The following is a 16,266-nucleotide window of genomic DNA, read 5'->3' as shown; positions in this document are numbered from 1 at the left end:
GCGTACCACGTGACCGCTGAAAGCAGGAAGAACAGCGCCGAGAAGATGGAATAAGCACGGGGGGCTGCAGAAACATGCCAGGAGAGGTGAGTATGATCTCCGACACCCCCCCCGCTCCCCCTCCCTGGCCGACCCCCGGTATATGACTCGCGTATAAGCCGAGAGGGGGACTTTCAGCCCCAAAAAATGGGCTGAAAATCTCGACTTATACGCGAGTATATACTGTAAGCCTTTTTTGTCCTTTAAGACAGAAGAAACAAAACTATTAACTCTTCTTCTAAGGTCTGACTGTGAGCTCGGACCCTCCCCAGCTATTTGTTAGGGCACTCCAGGCTAAGGGGTTGTACTGCTATGCTCTGTTATTGCAGACTTCATCATCCCAATCATAGTTCATCATCAGCACATCAGCCCCATCATAGTCCATCATCAGCACATCAACCCCATCATAGTCCATCATCAGCACATCAGCCCCATCATAGTCCATCATCAGCACATCAGCCCCATCATAGTCCATCATCAGCATATCAGCCCCATCATTGTCCCATAATGAAAGAAGTGTTGTTGCGCATTCTTAACAGCCGCTTGTTCCAGACACCCTGTTCTTAGGATTGGTGGGGGTCCTGGCAGTGAAACACCCGTAATCAGCAAGTTATGATCTACCAATGGCTAGGGGATAACTTGCTGAGGAGGCAGAAGTTGGGGACTACTGTTTTTAAAGACCGCAATACCTATATCAGGAACTGTAAAGAAATATATGTTTCTAAGCTTTATCTTGAGTCCATTTTCCTTGTCGATAATTCTTAGATAATTCTGGGAAAAAAAGTATTTTAATACATATAACAAACTTAAATTGTCTTTGGAGAATAAAGTCTATCGGCGGTCAGTGCAGTGTACTACATTAGTTTGTGGGACAGAACATGTTGATAAAGGGTCGGTCTCATCACTGCACTCACCGTCCATAAGCTTTATTAGGGTAGATATCCACAGAATATGGATATAGTAGATGTATACCCCCTCTCAGGAATCCTTCCCTCATATTAGCTATGATGACTACATTCCACTGCAAACAGCAGAAGAAACTTGAGGCGCACTATTTACAAGAGGAGTTTTCCCATACATTTATGTGTTATCCATAAAATATTCTATAAATGTCTGATAGGCAGAGGTCCCGGACGTGAAACCCGCATCTGTCTACAGACCTGGGGAACTATGAATGTACAGATGGCCATTCACTATTGGGGAGGTTCCTATAAGATCTGAGTACTCAGCCTTGTGTTTGGTTATTTTCATAGACCTTGACATGAGCGGCAGGGTACATATGAAACCAGTGCTCCACCCAATTCTTCCTGAAGCAATTTTGTGGCTGATTCAAGACCCCTGTACTATTGATTTGAGGGTTCCTAAATGGTTGGAGACCCACACCAGTCTAATGTATTTGAGATGTTGTACCCTCTTAACGAAAGATCAGAGGAAAATACCTTCAACAAAACTGCTGGTTGGGTCGGATGTGGTATTCTGAGCCACTTGGTTTGTTGTCTCACATGTTTATGCTTAAAGTTCTTAATGGTTTGTTCTTGTTGAGTTTATGGGACCTTTGTCTATACTGTACTGTTCCTTTTTCATTTTTTTAGATAAGCATTCCATACTGTTAGGTGAAGAACTGGTGCTACCCTTCTTCACATTGAGGCATCATCCTACCATTGTGATCAGAAGCCCTATAACCCGGCTTCATTGTTAGGATGCAGGATTTATATAAATTAGCTCTACTGGGGTCTTAAAAGTGCAGGCATTGAGGAAGAAGTACAAAATCAGCAGGCAAATGAGTAGTCAGAAACAAGCAAAGGTCAGGGCAGGCAGCAGTGCAGAAACATAACCGGAAACAAGCAGAGGTCAGGGCAGGCAGCAGTGCAAAAACATAACCGGAAACAACCATAAAACCAAAGAAAAAAAACGACCCACAGTCCATATAGTGCAGAATAATATACATTTTTATTAGTATCACAGATTAATAACCGGAAACAAGCAGAGGTCAGGGCAGGCGGCAGTGCAGAAGCATAATCCATTGAGCAAGCTGAGGTCAGGGCAGGCAGCAGTGCAGAAACATAATCCATTGAGCAAGCAGAGGTCAGGGCAGGCGTCAGTTCAAAAACATAATCCATTGAGCAAGCAGAGGTCAGGGCAGGCGGCAGTTCAAAAACATAATCCACTGAGCAAGCAGAGGTCAAGGCAGGCGGCAGTGCAGAAACATAATCCATTGAGCAAGCAGAGGTCAGGGTAGGCGGCAGTTCAAAAACATAATCCATTGAGCAAGCAGAGGTGAAGGCAGGCGGCAGTGCAGAAACAATCCATTGAGCAAGCAGAGGTCAGGCAGGCGGCAGTTCAAAAACATAATCCATTGAGCAAGCAAAGGTCAGGGCAGGCGGCAGTGTAGATGCATAACTTTAAACAAGCAGAGGTCAGGGCAGGCGGCAGTATAGAAACATGATCCATTGATCAAGCCATAGTCAAAACCGGAAAATCTGTCTAAGAAGCAGCTGTGCAGAAGATGGTATGTGCTTGCTGCAAGCAACTCGCCACTACATTTTCCGCCGGCTAAATCAAAGTGCCGCGGAATTCTCTTCTCGGGAGAATGATCTTCCTAGGACTTGGAAGGAAACCCAAATCTCTCTTGTAGGCACGTTGTACATCCTGTGGGCTCATCAGCATTACTTGCATGATCTTTCCAGTGGTATAGCTGACTGGCAGGTGTGGTGTAGGATTGTAGCCTTGTTTAGCAGTCACCTTAATACGCGGTTGATGGTCGTAAGGCATACTGAGGAGTATACGTGCTTGAGAGGGAGTTAGCTCCATCCAGGTGCATGGGGATGGGCTCCTGGGCAATGTGGCTGTTGTCTCTTCCTCATCTACTGTTCTGGTGAGTATCAGGCGTTCCTTCATACCCTCTGGCTCTGCGCTGATGTTTGCTGCAGGTTGTACGAATCGGCCTATTTCGGGCATTGTAGGATATGGTGGTGGACTTTTCAGTCTGGAATATCGGTCCTTTGCCTTTTCTGGTGTTTTGAACAGGCATTTAATAATTGACACGATATAATAAAGCACTGCCATCACATACCCCGTGAAGCCAGTTGGCCTTTGGTGGTGTTCAGGCCTCTGACTGTATAGGGATGTCCTGGCATGTGGGAGACGTCTCCGTGGTTGGAACTTTCCTCCAGCTACGGGTGCAGCCATTAGGCTGCCTTCCCCTCCACACACACAAAAGTGTGTGCGGATGGTAGAAAACACTCCCAAAAAAAAGAAATAAAAGTAAAAAAAATAAACAAAACAAGTAAAAAGTGATTTACAAGTCGCTCTGGGTTAGTGTTCAGCTCTCCTCTCTATCTCTGCTTGCCTCGCACTGACCGTTCTTGCGGAACATTCCATGACTCGTGGACAACGCTTCTGTGATGTCATAAAGACGAACATGGCAATGGGTCTAATATAGGAGAACTAGTTATGTTACCCATGGCAGACCATCCAATACCAGCTGCCACTGTACGGATAGGGGTTAGCTGGATTGGGATGAGATGTATAAAAACTTACCGGTACAATAGCGCAAGTCATTGCTTTATTTACTGTTTTTGCTTTTTTACCTGTTTACAGGCAAATCTTTCTATTTGATATTTTCAAACCTGTATAATTCTGTATCCTCATATGTGAGATAATGTGATGTATCTATTGTCAGCTCCTTGTAGGAATGTCTCCTCCTCTCTTCCCGGTAACACGGATCACCCGTGATGGGCACAGACCATTGCTGTAGTCGGAATTATTTCATATAGCTTCAGAATAAATGTTAAATAATATTGTATTTTTTCCATATAATTGGCTCAGATCACTTTTTTTAATTTGTCTGTAATTCTAAGTAGTGATAAAAAAATAAATAACCCCAAGTGTGAACCTGGTGTAGAACGTACAAATTGTCCAGAGTCTCTCCTGGGCCATGTTCACACGTGCAGAAGTGCTGCATTGTTTCCATAGGTATTCGCACTAAAGCAATCAAAACTTTTTATTGTATTTTTTTGTGGCAGTTTTTTCGAATGCATTTTTTTTAGTAGAGGAATGCTTCAGTTCCACAATTGGAGACTTCATTGGAATTTTGCATGCGTTTTTTATGCTCTCCATATAATATAGTGGAAAATATTAAACAAAAGCATCAAAAAGTTCACACTTCTGCTGCACCATTAGCCCCTGTATGTAGTACAGCTTAGGCCTCTTTCACACTTCAGTTTTTTGCATCAGTTCAAATCCGCCAAAAAGGCAGACAAGCGGATCCGTTCTGAACTGATGTGAACGGATGGCACAGGATCCTGAAAATGAGGAAATTTAAAGGAAATGCTGGTCGGGAAGGAGAGAGAGAGAGAGTTTTGTTGCAAGCTCCGTTTTGAAATCTTTGAGGATGGTGACGGACAGCAACTTTTGGCGGATCCTCAAAAAAAAAACGGATGAAACGGACAGCCATCCGTCACAATCCGCCATTAATGCAAGTCAATGGGGAAAAAACGGATCCTCCAAAAAAAATTGAGGATCCGTTTTTGTCAAAACCTGACGGATTGTGACTGATTGCAAAAAACTGAAGTGTGAAAGGGGCCTTAGGGAGCGATAAATGAAGTGAAAAGAAAAGTAAAACAACAAAAAAAGATTTAAACAAATCTGAAAAAAAACTCATAAAAGTTCAATTTTCCTCCATTGAAAATGAACATAAAAAAAAATGTCAAGTGATATCGCCACATCCAGCAAAGTCCGAGCTATCAAAATATAAAAATAATTAACCCAATTGGTAAACACAAAAAATTTAAAAACGCCAACATTGCGGTATTTTTTGGTCGCTGCAATACCACTTAAAATACGTAACAAGCAACTAAAATGTCATATGTATCCCAAAGTAATATCCATAATAACGTCTCGCCTTATGAAAAAATAATCCCTCTCATAGCTCTATTGAACGAAAAAGTAAAACTACGGGTCTCGGAAAATGGCAACACAAACTCCAACATATTTTTTATTTCAAAGTCTTGATTTTTTTTCTACCACTAAAATAATTTAAAAATCTGGGCACGTTTAGTATCTCTGTAATCATACTGATGAGGAGAATCATATTACATGGTCATTTTTACCACATAATGTACGCCGTAAACATAATTAAGGTCAGAATTGCGTTTTTTTTCACAATTTTCCCATTTCCCTGTACATTGTGTGTCAGGATAAGTCACAACCACTGCCACCAATATTTCTTGAACACCACTTGCTCACGACACACCTGCCCTGGGATGTTACTATAAAGGTGAACCTCCCATATTCTTTTGTCCACTCACCTAAGCGCACCCCGCAGACAGTTCTCACATCCACATCACACTGTTTGCTGCTATCGGTCACTGTTTTGATAGGCCAGTGAGACACCTGCGCTGGGTCACACACTAGCACACATGCCACCCAGCTTTTCTGAGCCCCTGATAGGTGCTCTTCTTTTACTTTTGTATACACATACAGCAAAACACAACCAAGGTATACTCGCCGTCCTCAGGGTTTGGGGGACGTTTAGCGCAGAAAAGAACAAACTTATTAAAATTTAGATTTAAAGGGATCCTGTCAGCAGGATTGTGAACAGTAAAGTACAGACAGTGTCAGGTCTACGCTGTTATACTGATTAAAATGAGGTGACCTGGGTGATGAAATGCATCTTGTGGTTGTTGTGTAATCTGTATTTGTAAATTTCAGTTATTGAGATTCTGGTGCTCCGGGTGTTTGTGGGGTTACAAAAAAAAGGTTTGCATTCATCAAAATGGTGCCTGTGCTGTAGTATAATACATGACTAATATCAATATGTAGACATGTGTAAGGGGTTGAGAGTCTTACCCCTTTAAACCCCCATGTTGCTGTTGTACTTGTATATATATTTATATATATGTTATACCATTGTTGCGCATTATCGTATATTTCATGTTGCTGTATTATTTATATAGCATAAGCTATGTTTCTGCACCTTGTACTTGGTAGGGACAGTGCAGTCTGGGCTATGGTCACTAGATGGGGCACTGAGCTCATTGCACAGTAGATGTAGCTGTAGGACATATAGGAGTTAACTGTAGGAGGGGATAGCTGGAGAATAAGCCAGGATGGTCTTCCAGTTTCAGGCAGTCAGAGGCCTGACCCCTTTGTGCTCGGGTGGGCTATATGCCTGAGCTGCCTAACTACCCCGTGATGTTAAAGCTGATGCCCAGCCATCTAGAGAAGAACACGGTACTGCAGAATCAGCAATAAAGTGGAAAAGAGTGTAAGTAAACAGAGGAAGATTGAAGGTTACCGTAAAAGGGTACGGGCAGGTCACTCCAGAATGTGGTGGAAAGCTACGTGGGCTGAATCTCTGATGTCCGGGGCGAAACATGCTGGAGAGCGCTTCACCGTGGTGACGCTATACAGGGAGGACACTGAGGAGCCATCTGAGACGCTTCGTCAAACGGAAACACTGCAAGGAACAGTGAAGGGAAAGATGAAGTAATGTGCTGTCTTTACTGTGATGAAAATGCTGGAAACTATGTGGATGTGCTGTGTCCTGAAGAAAATAAATTTGCTCAGTTAAGAGTTGCCCTGGACTGTGTCTCTATTCATTGGGATCAAGGATCAGCATCAAGTCGGCGTAGCAAAGGGGACGCTGACGGCACGGTGAGTATTCACCGTACCATGCAAGAGAAGAGATACCGTTTTCCTGTAGAGGGAGGTCAGGGTATACAATGCCCGAACCCGAAATACTCAGCCACGACTACTGCCCTGGCTGACCTTTACACATAAAGTGTAGAAGTCGGGGGGGAAAGTGGGGAATGTGGTCTAGAAGTGATCAAGTATAGTGTGTTATTTTCTGCAGCAAACGTGTCCTGGCTGGAAGAGGAAGAAAAGCGAAGATGAATCGCTACAAATACAGAGGTCACTGGTAAGTCAGTGATTTACCTGGACACTTACATTATATAGTATATACAGAGCTCCTGTGTATAATGTCACTGGTGATCCTTGTATTACCTGTACGCTGACTATATGCAGAGCTCCTGTGTATAATGTTACTGGTGAGTCACTGTATTACCTGTACACTATACACTATATACAGAACTCCTGTGTATGTCTCCAGTGATCATTCTATTACTTGTACACTGACATTATATATACAGACAGGTAGCGTCGGACTGATTCTCCGGTGGGCCCTGGCATCTGGTGGGCCCTGGCACCTCTACTGGTATACAGGGACAGCAGTTGCCTAGGGCCCCCACTGCTCCAGGGGCCCCCAGCCAGTGCCACACAGCTGCTATGGGGGCCCTGCCAGCGGAGCAGCAGCGGGTGTCAGGAGGCAGGAGCCACTGTCCCCACTACTAAAGAGAAATGAATATTCATTCACTCTCGGCCTTCACTCACCCCGGGGCCCCGCTCCCCAACCTAGGCAGCCGGCGCCGCGCTCAATTGCAGTGGAAGAGAGAGCATCTCTCTCCCATCAGTCCCCTCTGCTCCTGACTCACAGCCGATGCGCGATGACGTCACTTCATCGCGCACCCGCTGTGTGTCTGGCAGACGGGTCAGCTGCTGACACTGAAGCCGTCATCAGCGTGGGAGCAGGAGGAGAGGTGAGTATTGTGGTTTGTTTTTTATATATCTCTATATCTATCTATATCTATCTCTATATCTATCTGTCTCTATATCTATATATCTCTATATCTATCTATTTCTATCTGTATATCTATATCTCTATCTCTATATCTATCTGTCTCTATCTTAGATATAGAGATAGATATAGATAGATAGATAGATATAGAGGTAGATATAGATAGATATAAATAGTCTATATCCATCTATCTCTATACCTATCTATATCTATCTCTATCTATTATCTTTATATCTATCCATCTATATATCATCTATCCATAGATCTATCTATTTATCCCCTATCTATCTATCTATATACCTATCTATAGCTATCACTATCTATTATCTTTATATCTATCTATCTATCTATCTATCTATCTTTCTATCTATCTATCCATATATCTATTTATCCCCTATCTATCTATTTATCTATCTATATCTATCTAGGTCTATCTATCTCTATAGCTACCTATATCTTTCACTATCTATTATCTTTATATTTTTATATCTATCTGTCTATCCATAGATCTATCTATCTATTATCTATCTATACATCTAATTATCACATATCTATCTATCTATCTATCTATCTATCTATCTAGTGTTATACCCTATGAGGGGGCAGCATTATACCCTATGAGGGGGTGCATTATACCCTATGAGGGGGGAGAAGCATTATACCCTATGAGGGGGCAGCCTTATACCCTATGAGGGGGTGCAATATACCTTATCTTCCAACAAAATTAATTCTAAGTCCTCCATTTTGTTGGCGAGGCTTCTGGCATTTGTATACATGCACTTTATGTATGTCTGTACCTCTATTTCTTAAATTATTAACTGTTCTAACCTCACCCCCCATGCCACTACCACCCCCAATTTCATTATTTGTGCCCAGGTCTCTATCTACACAGTCTTCCCCTCTTATAAAATGAATACCCTCCCCTAGTTCCAAATTTAAACACTCCTCCACCCTTCTAGCCATTTTTTTCCCCAGCACAGCTGCACCCTCCCCATTGAGGTGCAGCCCGTCCCTAGCGTAGAACCTGTAGCCAACTGAGAAGTCGGCCCAGTTCTCCAGGAACCCAAACCCCTCCTTCCTACACTAATTCTTGAACCACTTATTAACTTCCCTAATCTCCTCTCTGGCGTGGCACGTGGTACAGGAAATATTTCCAAAAATACCACCTTGGAGGTCCTTGCCTTAAGATTGCAGCCTAATTCCCTGAAATCATCTTTAAGGACCTTCCACCTACCTCTGTGTCATTTGTACCAATGTGCACCATGACCGCTGGATCCTCACCAGCCCCTCCCAGTAATCTGTCAACCCAGTCAGCGATGTGTCAGACTTGCGCGCCAGATAGGCAGCACACCGTTCGACGATCCCTTTCTTTGTGACAGATTGCCCTATCTGTTCCCCTAATAATTGAGTCCCCCACTACCAGCACCTGTCTGGCCTGCCCTGCTCTCCTATTTCTCCCCTTACTGGAGCATATACTCCTCTGGCTTTCAGAGGACATGCCTTGCTGCAGCAGTGCTACCCCTGCACTGACACTCCCCTCATCTGCCAACTTGGCAAACTTATTGGGTTGTGCCAGATCAGGACTAGCCTCCCTGGCACTCTTCTGTCTACCCCACCTTCTAACTGTCACCCATCTTACTGCTTCACTGTCCTGCAGCTCCAACCTAGCATCCCCCCCTCATCTATCTCATTGAGCGTCTGCTCAGTGAGTAGAAGTCTCCTTTCCATATTGTCTATTGATCTCAGTGTTGCCAGCTGCACATTTAAATCCAGTATCTGGGCTTCCAAATGCACAATGTGCTCACATCTCGCACAGCAGTATGCACCCTCGACTGGCTGGTCAAGGATTGCGTACATGCGGCAAGACGTACACTGGATGGCATTGGCAATAGTGGAGCACATTCCTAATGGGGATTGCACCAGACAGAAAAGATAAGTAAAAATAAATAAAAAGTATTAATAAAATATAACAGCAATTCAGTAATACCTCCTTTGCAAACTCCCTGAATCCAAAGTCACTGAATCACAAGTCACACACTTACCACCGTTCGCACTTACGCTCAGGTCACACTCAGCTCGTTTACACTCGCTCAGGCAGAAGATTTAAAGAGATTTTTTTTCCCTTCACCAGCAAACCACCCTGCTGCTCAATGCACTTCCAAAAGCTCCTGTGTATAATTTCACTGGTGGTCACTGTATTACACTGACACTGTATGCAGATCTTCTGTGTATAAATATCAGGATCCTGTCAGCGTCGGCGAACTGCCACGGCTGAGCAGCGTGACTCACCCCTACTGCGGGAGGGCCCGGGGTCCGATACTGCAGGGAAAGTTGAGGCAGACGGGACCTGCGATGCTGAAGGTAGTAAGAAGTACAAGGACCTACGATCATGTGACCACAGGGGGCGGGGCTTAGTGTCCCACTTCTGAAGATGATTGTAGGACTCTACTACAGGAATCCTGGAGTAGAGGCGAGGGGAACTCAGGTCAGACAAACGGGCGGTCATACATGGAGAGGGCGGCGCGATACCAGAGGGGCGAGCAGAGAGTAGTCAGAACGTAAGCAATGAGTCATACATGGAGATAGCTGCACAGTACAAGAGGGGCAATCAGAGAATAGTCAGTTCATAGGCAATGAGTCATACACAGAGATAGCAACGCAGTACAAGAGGGACAGGCAGAACTCGTAACAGGGACAGAACCAGATCAAAACCAAACAAGCATAAAGTATTACAGTCACAAAGCACACCAGGGTCACACACACTCGGCCAAGGGTCTGAGTATAAACGATGAGGAATGAGCCCACAATGAGGCTTTAAAAAGCCTCCCAGAATCTCAGAGTGAGGCCATCCACATTAACCTCTGAACTACCTAATCCCACAAGCTGAGCAAACCTTGACAATAATGTTGCCAGTGATCACTGAGCTCCTGTGTATAATGTCACTGGTAATCACTGTATTACCTGTACACTGACACTATATACAGAGGTACTGTGTATAATGTCACTGGTGGTAATAACAGTGTTGTTATTATTGTGGTTTGTATTCATAATCAGTACTGTAGTATTCCATCAATAAGTGGTGGTAATTTGTGGACTGTTCACAGTGTGGAAGTATTTCTCCGTGTATGAATTATTATTTGGTCCCTATATGCTGGTAATATGTCATATTATTCGGTCACTATGTGGTGGTAATATGTGGTCTGGTCATGGTGTGGTTGTATTTGTGCCTTTTATGTGATATGATGCGGGTACTATGTGGTCTGGTCATGGTGTGGTGGTATTTCTCCCCTGTATGTGGTATTATTGGTCTTGGTACAGTGGATTGTGTTGTGTTTGACGGTCATTAGTCTTCTCTGATATTAATTAGGAGAATATTCTTTATTTCCATTAGAGATTAAATACTTTGTAAACAGCGGCAGAGATGCACTTACAGGGGTTTCCTGTGGAAAAACGTAATCTCCTATTCACAGGACAAGTGATAACGTATTGATTGGGGGGGTCTAACTACTTGGACCCATTCAGCAAAATGTGGAACTTTTTATCCCCATTAGACTGGAGTGGCATGTCCGACTTGACAACTGATCCATTCATTCCCTCAGTGGCTGCACTTGTATTTTTATAGAAGCTCCAAAGAGAATGAATGAAGCTTCGGTCAGATATCTAACCTGCTGCTCCATTTTAAAATGGGGATAAGTGTCCTATCAACGATAAAACTTTCTCATTCTTCCGGTCGGTGCAGTTTCTAATGGTCGGACGTATGCGATCAGCTATCCTATAGAGCCCATGGATCGGTGATAAATTGTTTTAACCAAAGAACCACATTAATGTAAACTACCGTAATTATACATCCCAGTTATGGGGGTGCACAGTAGATGTGCAGGAGCCGCCTGTGTTTTACAGCCGATGCTCCACTATAATGGGGATAACGACTGACAGATATTAGCATATAGCTGTAGGATGGGGCCCTAGAGTCCATTCCCCTGGTGGGCCCCAGACACCCCAGTTCGACCCTGAATATACATCATTGTGGATTATCAGATACCGGATTTAGGGAAATTTCTCTGTAATATGGAAGGCAATGACATGAATAGATAGCAAAATCTGGTTTGTCTACAATCTTTTTTATTTGTTAGGTTCTTTCCTGTTACAGCACTTCTCTCCTGTAGTATAAACCTTCTCTCACACTAGTGCTAGCACTAAACCTTGGTTTGCCTTCTTCTAAAGTCTCTGTTGTCCCCGCAGACTTAGAGATTTCCAGCATTACTCCATGCAGCCATAAGGACCTTCTCTCTTTACTCCTTGGGTTTCCGCTGTCCTAGCAGGAAGTGAGAAACGTTCTCGTAAATCACAAGGATGGTACAGCAGGCGGGGTCGCTCAAAATAACTTGGGGGCAATTTTCTTTAGAAGTCCGTATATACTCGCGTATAAGCCGACCCATGTATAAGCCGACCACCCTAATTTTGTCACAAAAAACTGGGAAAACTTATTGACTCGCCTATAAACCTAGGGTGGAAAATGCCGAAGCTACTGGTAAATTTCAAAAATAAAATGGGCCCCATAAGATGCTCCATAAAGTTCATGATGGCCCCATATAATGCTCCATAAAGTTCATGATGGGTTCCATAAGATGCTCCATACAAAAATATGCCTAATAATGCTGCACAGTGAATAATGGTAGCCCTATTACATGGTCCATAATAACATATGCCCCATATAATGCTTCACAGTGATTGGTGGCCCCTTATAATGCTGCATGGAGAGTGGCCCCTTATAATGCTGCACAATGATTAGTGGCCCCTTATAATGCTGCACAGTGATTAGTGGCCCCTTATAATGCTGCACAGTGATTAGTGGCCCCTTATAATGCTGCACATTGATTAGTGGCCCCTTACAATGCTGCACGGTGATTAGTGGCCACTTATAATGCTGCACAGTGATTAGTGGCCCCTTGAAATGCTGCAGTGATTAGTGGCCCCTTATGCTGCACGGTGATTAGTGGCCCTTTGTAATGCTGCACAGTGATTAGTGGCCCCGTATAATGCTGCACAGTAATGAGAGGCCCCCTTATAATGCTGCACAGTAATGAGTGGCCTCTTATAATGCAGCACAGTGATGAGTGGCCCCATATAATGCTGCACAGTGATTACTGGCCCCATATAATGCTGCACAGTGATTACTGGCCCCATATAATGCTGCACAGTGATTAGTGGCCCCTTGTAATGCTGCACAGTGATTAGTGGCCCCTTGTAATGCTGCACAGTGATTAGTGGCCCCTTGTAATGCTGCACAGTTATTAGTGGCCCCTTGTAATGCTGCACAGTGATGAGTGGCCCCTTGTAATGCTGCACAGTGATGAGTGGCCCCTTATAATGCTGCACAGTGATTAGTGGCCCCTTGAAATGCTGCAGTGATTAGTGGCTCCTTATTATGCTGCACGGTGATTAGTGGCCCCTTATTATGCTGCACGGTGATGAGTGGCCCCTTATAATGCTGCAAGGTGATGAGTGGCCCCTTATAATGCTGCACAGTGATGAGTGGCCCCTTATAATGCTGCACAGTGATGAGTGGCCCCTTATAATGCTGCACAGTGATGAGTGGCCCCTTATAATGCTGCACAGTGATGAGTGGCCCCTTGTATTGCTGCACAGTGATTAGTGGCCCCTTACAATGCTGCTGCCGCAGCCTCAATTAAAAAAATGAAAAAAAAAACTATATACTCACCTTGTCACTGCTGCAGCTGCTGCTCCTCAGCGTTGCTGGCTCTGCAGTGACTGTTCAGGCAGAGGGCGCCTGCTAACTACGTCATGGCACCCTCTGACCTTAACGTCACTGCCAGAGGAAGCAAGACAGCAGAGCGATGCGCAGCGGTGGAATGGGGCACAGGTGAATATGGCTCCCCCCGTTATACTCACCTCTCCTGGCATGTCTCTGCAGCCCCCCGTGCTTGTTCCATCTTCTCAGTGCTGTTCTTCCTGCTTTCTGCGGTCACGTGGTGCCGCTCATTACATATGTGCATATTAATGAGGGTAATGAGCGTACCACGTGACCGCTGAAAGCAGGAAGAACAGCGCCGAGAAGATGGAATAAGCACGGGGGGCTGCAGAAACATGCCAGGAGAGGTGAGTATGATCTCCGACACCCCCCGCTCCCCCTCCCTGGCCGACCCCCGGTATATGACTCGCGTATAAGCCGAGAGGGGGACTTTCAGCCCCAAAAAATGGGCTGAAAATCTCGACTTATACGCGAGTATATACTGTAAGCCTTTTTTGTCCTTTAAGACAGAAGAAACAAAACTATTAACTCTTCTTCTAAGGTCTGACTGTGAGCTCGGACCCTCCCCAGCTATTTGTTAGGGCACTCCAGGCTAAGGGGTTGTACTGCTATGCTCTGTTATTGCAGACTTCATCATCCCAATCATAGTTCATCATCAGCACATCAGCCCCATCATAGTCCATCATCAGCACATCAACCCCATCATAGTCCATCATCAGCACATCAGCCCCATCATAGTCCATCATCAGCACATCAGCCCCATCATAGTCCATCATCAGCATATCAGCCCCATCATTGTCCCATAATGAAAGAAGTGTTGTTGCGCATTCTTAACAGCCGCTTGTTCCAGACACCCTGTTCTTAGGATTGGTGGGGGTCCTGGCAGTGAAACACCCGTAATCAGCAAGTTATGATCTACCAATGGCTAGGGGATAACTTGCTGAGGAGGCAGAAGTTGGGGACTACTGTTTTTAAAGACTGCAATACCTATATCAGGAGCTGTAAAGAAATATATGTTTCTAAGCTTTATCTTGAGTCCATTTTCCTTGTCGATAATTCTTAGATAATTCTGGGAAAAAAAGTATTTTAATACATATAACAAACTTAAATTGTCTTTGGAGAATAAAGTCTATCGGCGGTCAGTGCAGTGTACTACATTAGTTTGTGGGACAGAACATGTTGATAAAGGGTCGGTCTCATCACTGCACTCACCGTCCATAAGCTTTATTAGGGTAGATATCCACAGAATATGGATATAGTAGATGTATACCCCCTCTCAGGAATCCTTCCCTCATATTAGCTATGATGACTACATTCCACTGCAAACAGCAGAAGAAACTTGAGGCGCACTATTTACAAGAGGAGTTTTCCCATACATTTATGTGTTATCCATAAAATATTCTATAAATGTCTGATAGGCAGAGGTCCCGGACGTGAAACCCGCATCTGTCTACAGACCTGGGGAACTATGAATATACAGATGGCCATTCACTATTGGGGAGGTTCCTATAAGATCTGAGTACTCAGCCTTGTGTTTAGTTATTTTCATAGACCTTGACATGAGCGGCAGGGTACATATGAAACCAGTGCTCCACCCAATTCTTCCTGAAGCAATTTTGTGGCTGATTCAAGACCCCTGTACTATTGATTTGAGGGTTCCTAAATGGTTGGAGACCCACACCAGTCTAATGTATTTGAGATGTTGTACCCTCTTAACGAAAGATCAGAGGAAAATACCTTCAACAAAACTGCTGGTTGGGTCGGATGTGGTATTCTGAGCCACTTGGTTTGTTGTCTCATATGTTTATGCTTAAAGTTCTTAATGGTTTGTTCTTGTTGAGTTTATGGGACCTTTGTCTATACTGTACTGTTCCTTTTTCATTTTTTTAGATAAGCATTCCATACTGTTAGGTGAAGAACTGGTGCTACCCTTCTTCACATTGAGGCATCATCCTACCATTGTGATCAGAAGCCCTATAACCCGGCTTCATTGTTAGGATGCAGGATTTATATAAATTAGCTCTACTGGGGTCTTAAAAGTGCAGGCATTGAGGAAGAAGTACAAAATCAGCAGGCAAATGAGTAGTCAGAAACAAGCAAAGGTCAGGGCAGGCAGCAGTGCAGAAACATAACCGGAAACAAGCAGAGGTCAGGGCAGGCAGCAGTGCAAAAACATAACCGGAAACAACCATAAAACCAAAGAAAAAAAACGACCCACAGTCCATATAGTGCAGAATAATATACATTTTTATTAGTATCACAGATTAATAACCGGAAACAAGCAGAGGTCAGGGCAGGCGGCAGTGCAGAAGCATAATCCATTGAGCAAGCTGAGGTCAGGGCAGGGGGCAGTGCAGAAACATAATCCATTGAGCAAGCTGAGGTCAGGGCAGGCGGCAGTTCAAAAACATAATCCATTGAGCAAGCAGAGGTCAGGCAGGCGGCAGTGCAGAAACATAATCCATTGAGCAAGCAGAGGTCAGGGCAGGCGTCAGTTCAAAAACATAATCCATTGAGCAAGCAGAGGTCAGGGCAGGCGGCAGTTCAAAAACATAATCCACTGAGCAAGCAGAGGTCAAGGCAGGCGGCAGTGCAGAAACAATCCATTGAGCAAGCAGAGGTCAGGCAGGCGGCAGTTCAAAAACATAATCCATTGAGCAAGCAAAGGTCAGGGCAGGCGGCAGTGTAGATGCATAACTTTAAACAAGCAGAGGTCAGGGCAGGCGGCAGTATAGAAACATGATCCATTGATCAAGCCATAGTCAAAACCGGAAAATCTGTCTAAGAAGCAGCTGTGCAGAAGATGGTATGTGCT

Source organism: Dendrobates tinctorius, unplaced genomic scaffold, assembly GCF_039654945.1.
Source record: "Dendrobates tinctorius isolate UK_male_01 unplaced genomic scaffold, ASM3965494v1 ptg000359c, whole genome shotgun sequence".
Classification (NCBI taxonomy): Eukaryota; Metazoa; Chordata; class Amphibia; order Anura; family Dendrobatidae; genus Dendrobates; species Dendrobates tinctorius.
This window is presented reverse-complemented; position numbering follows the sequence as displayed.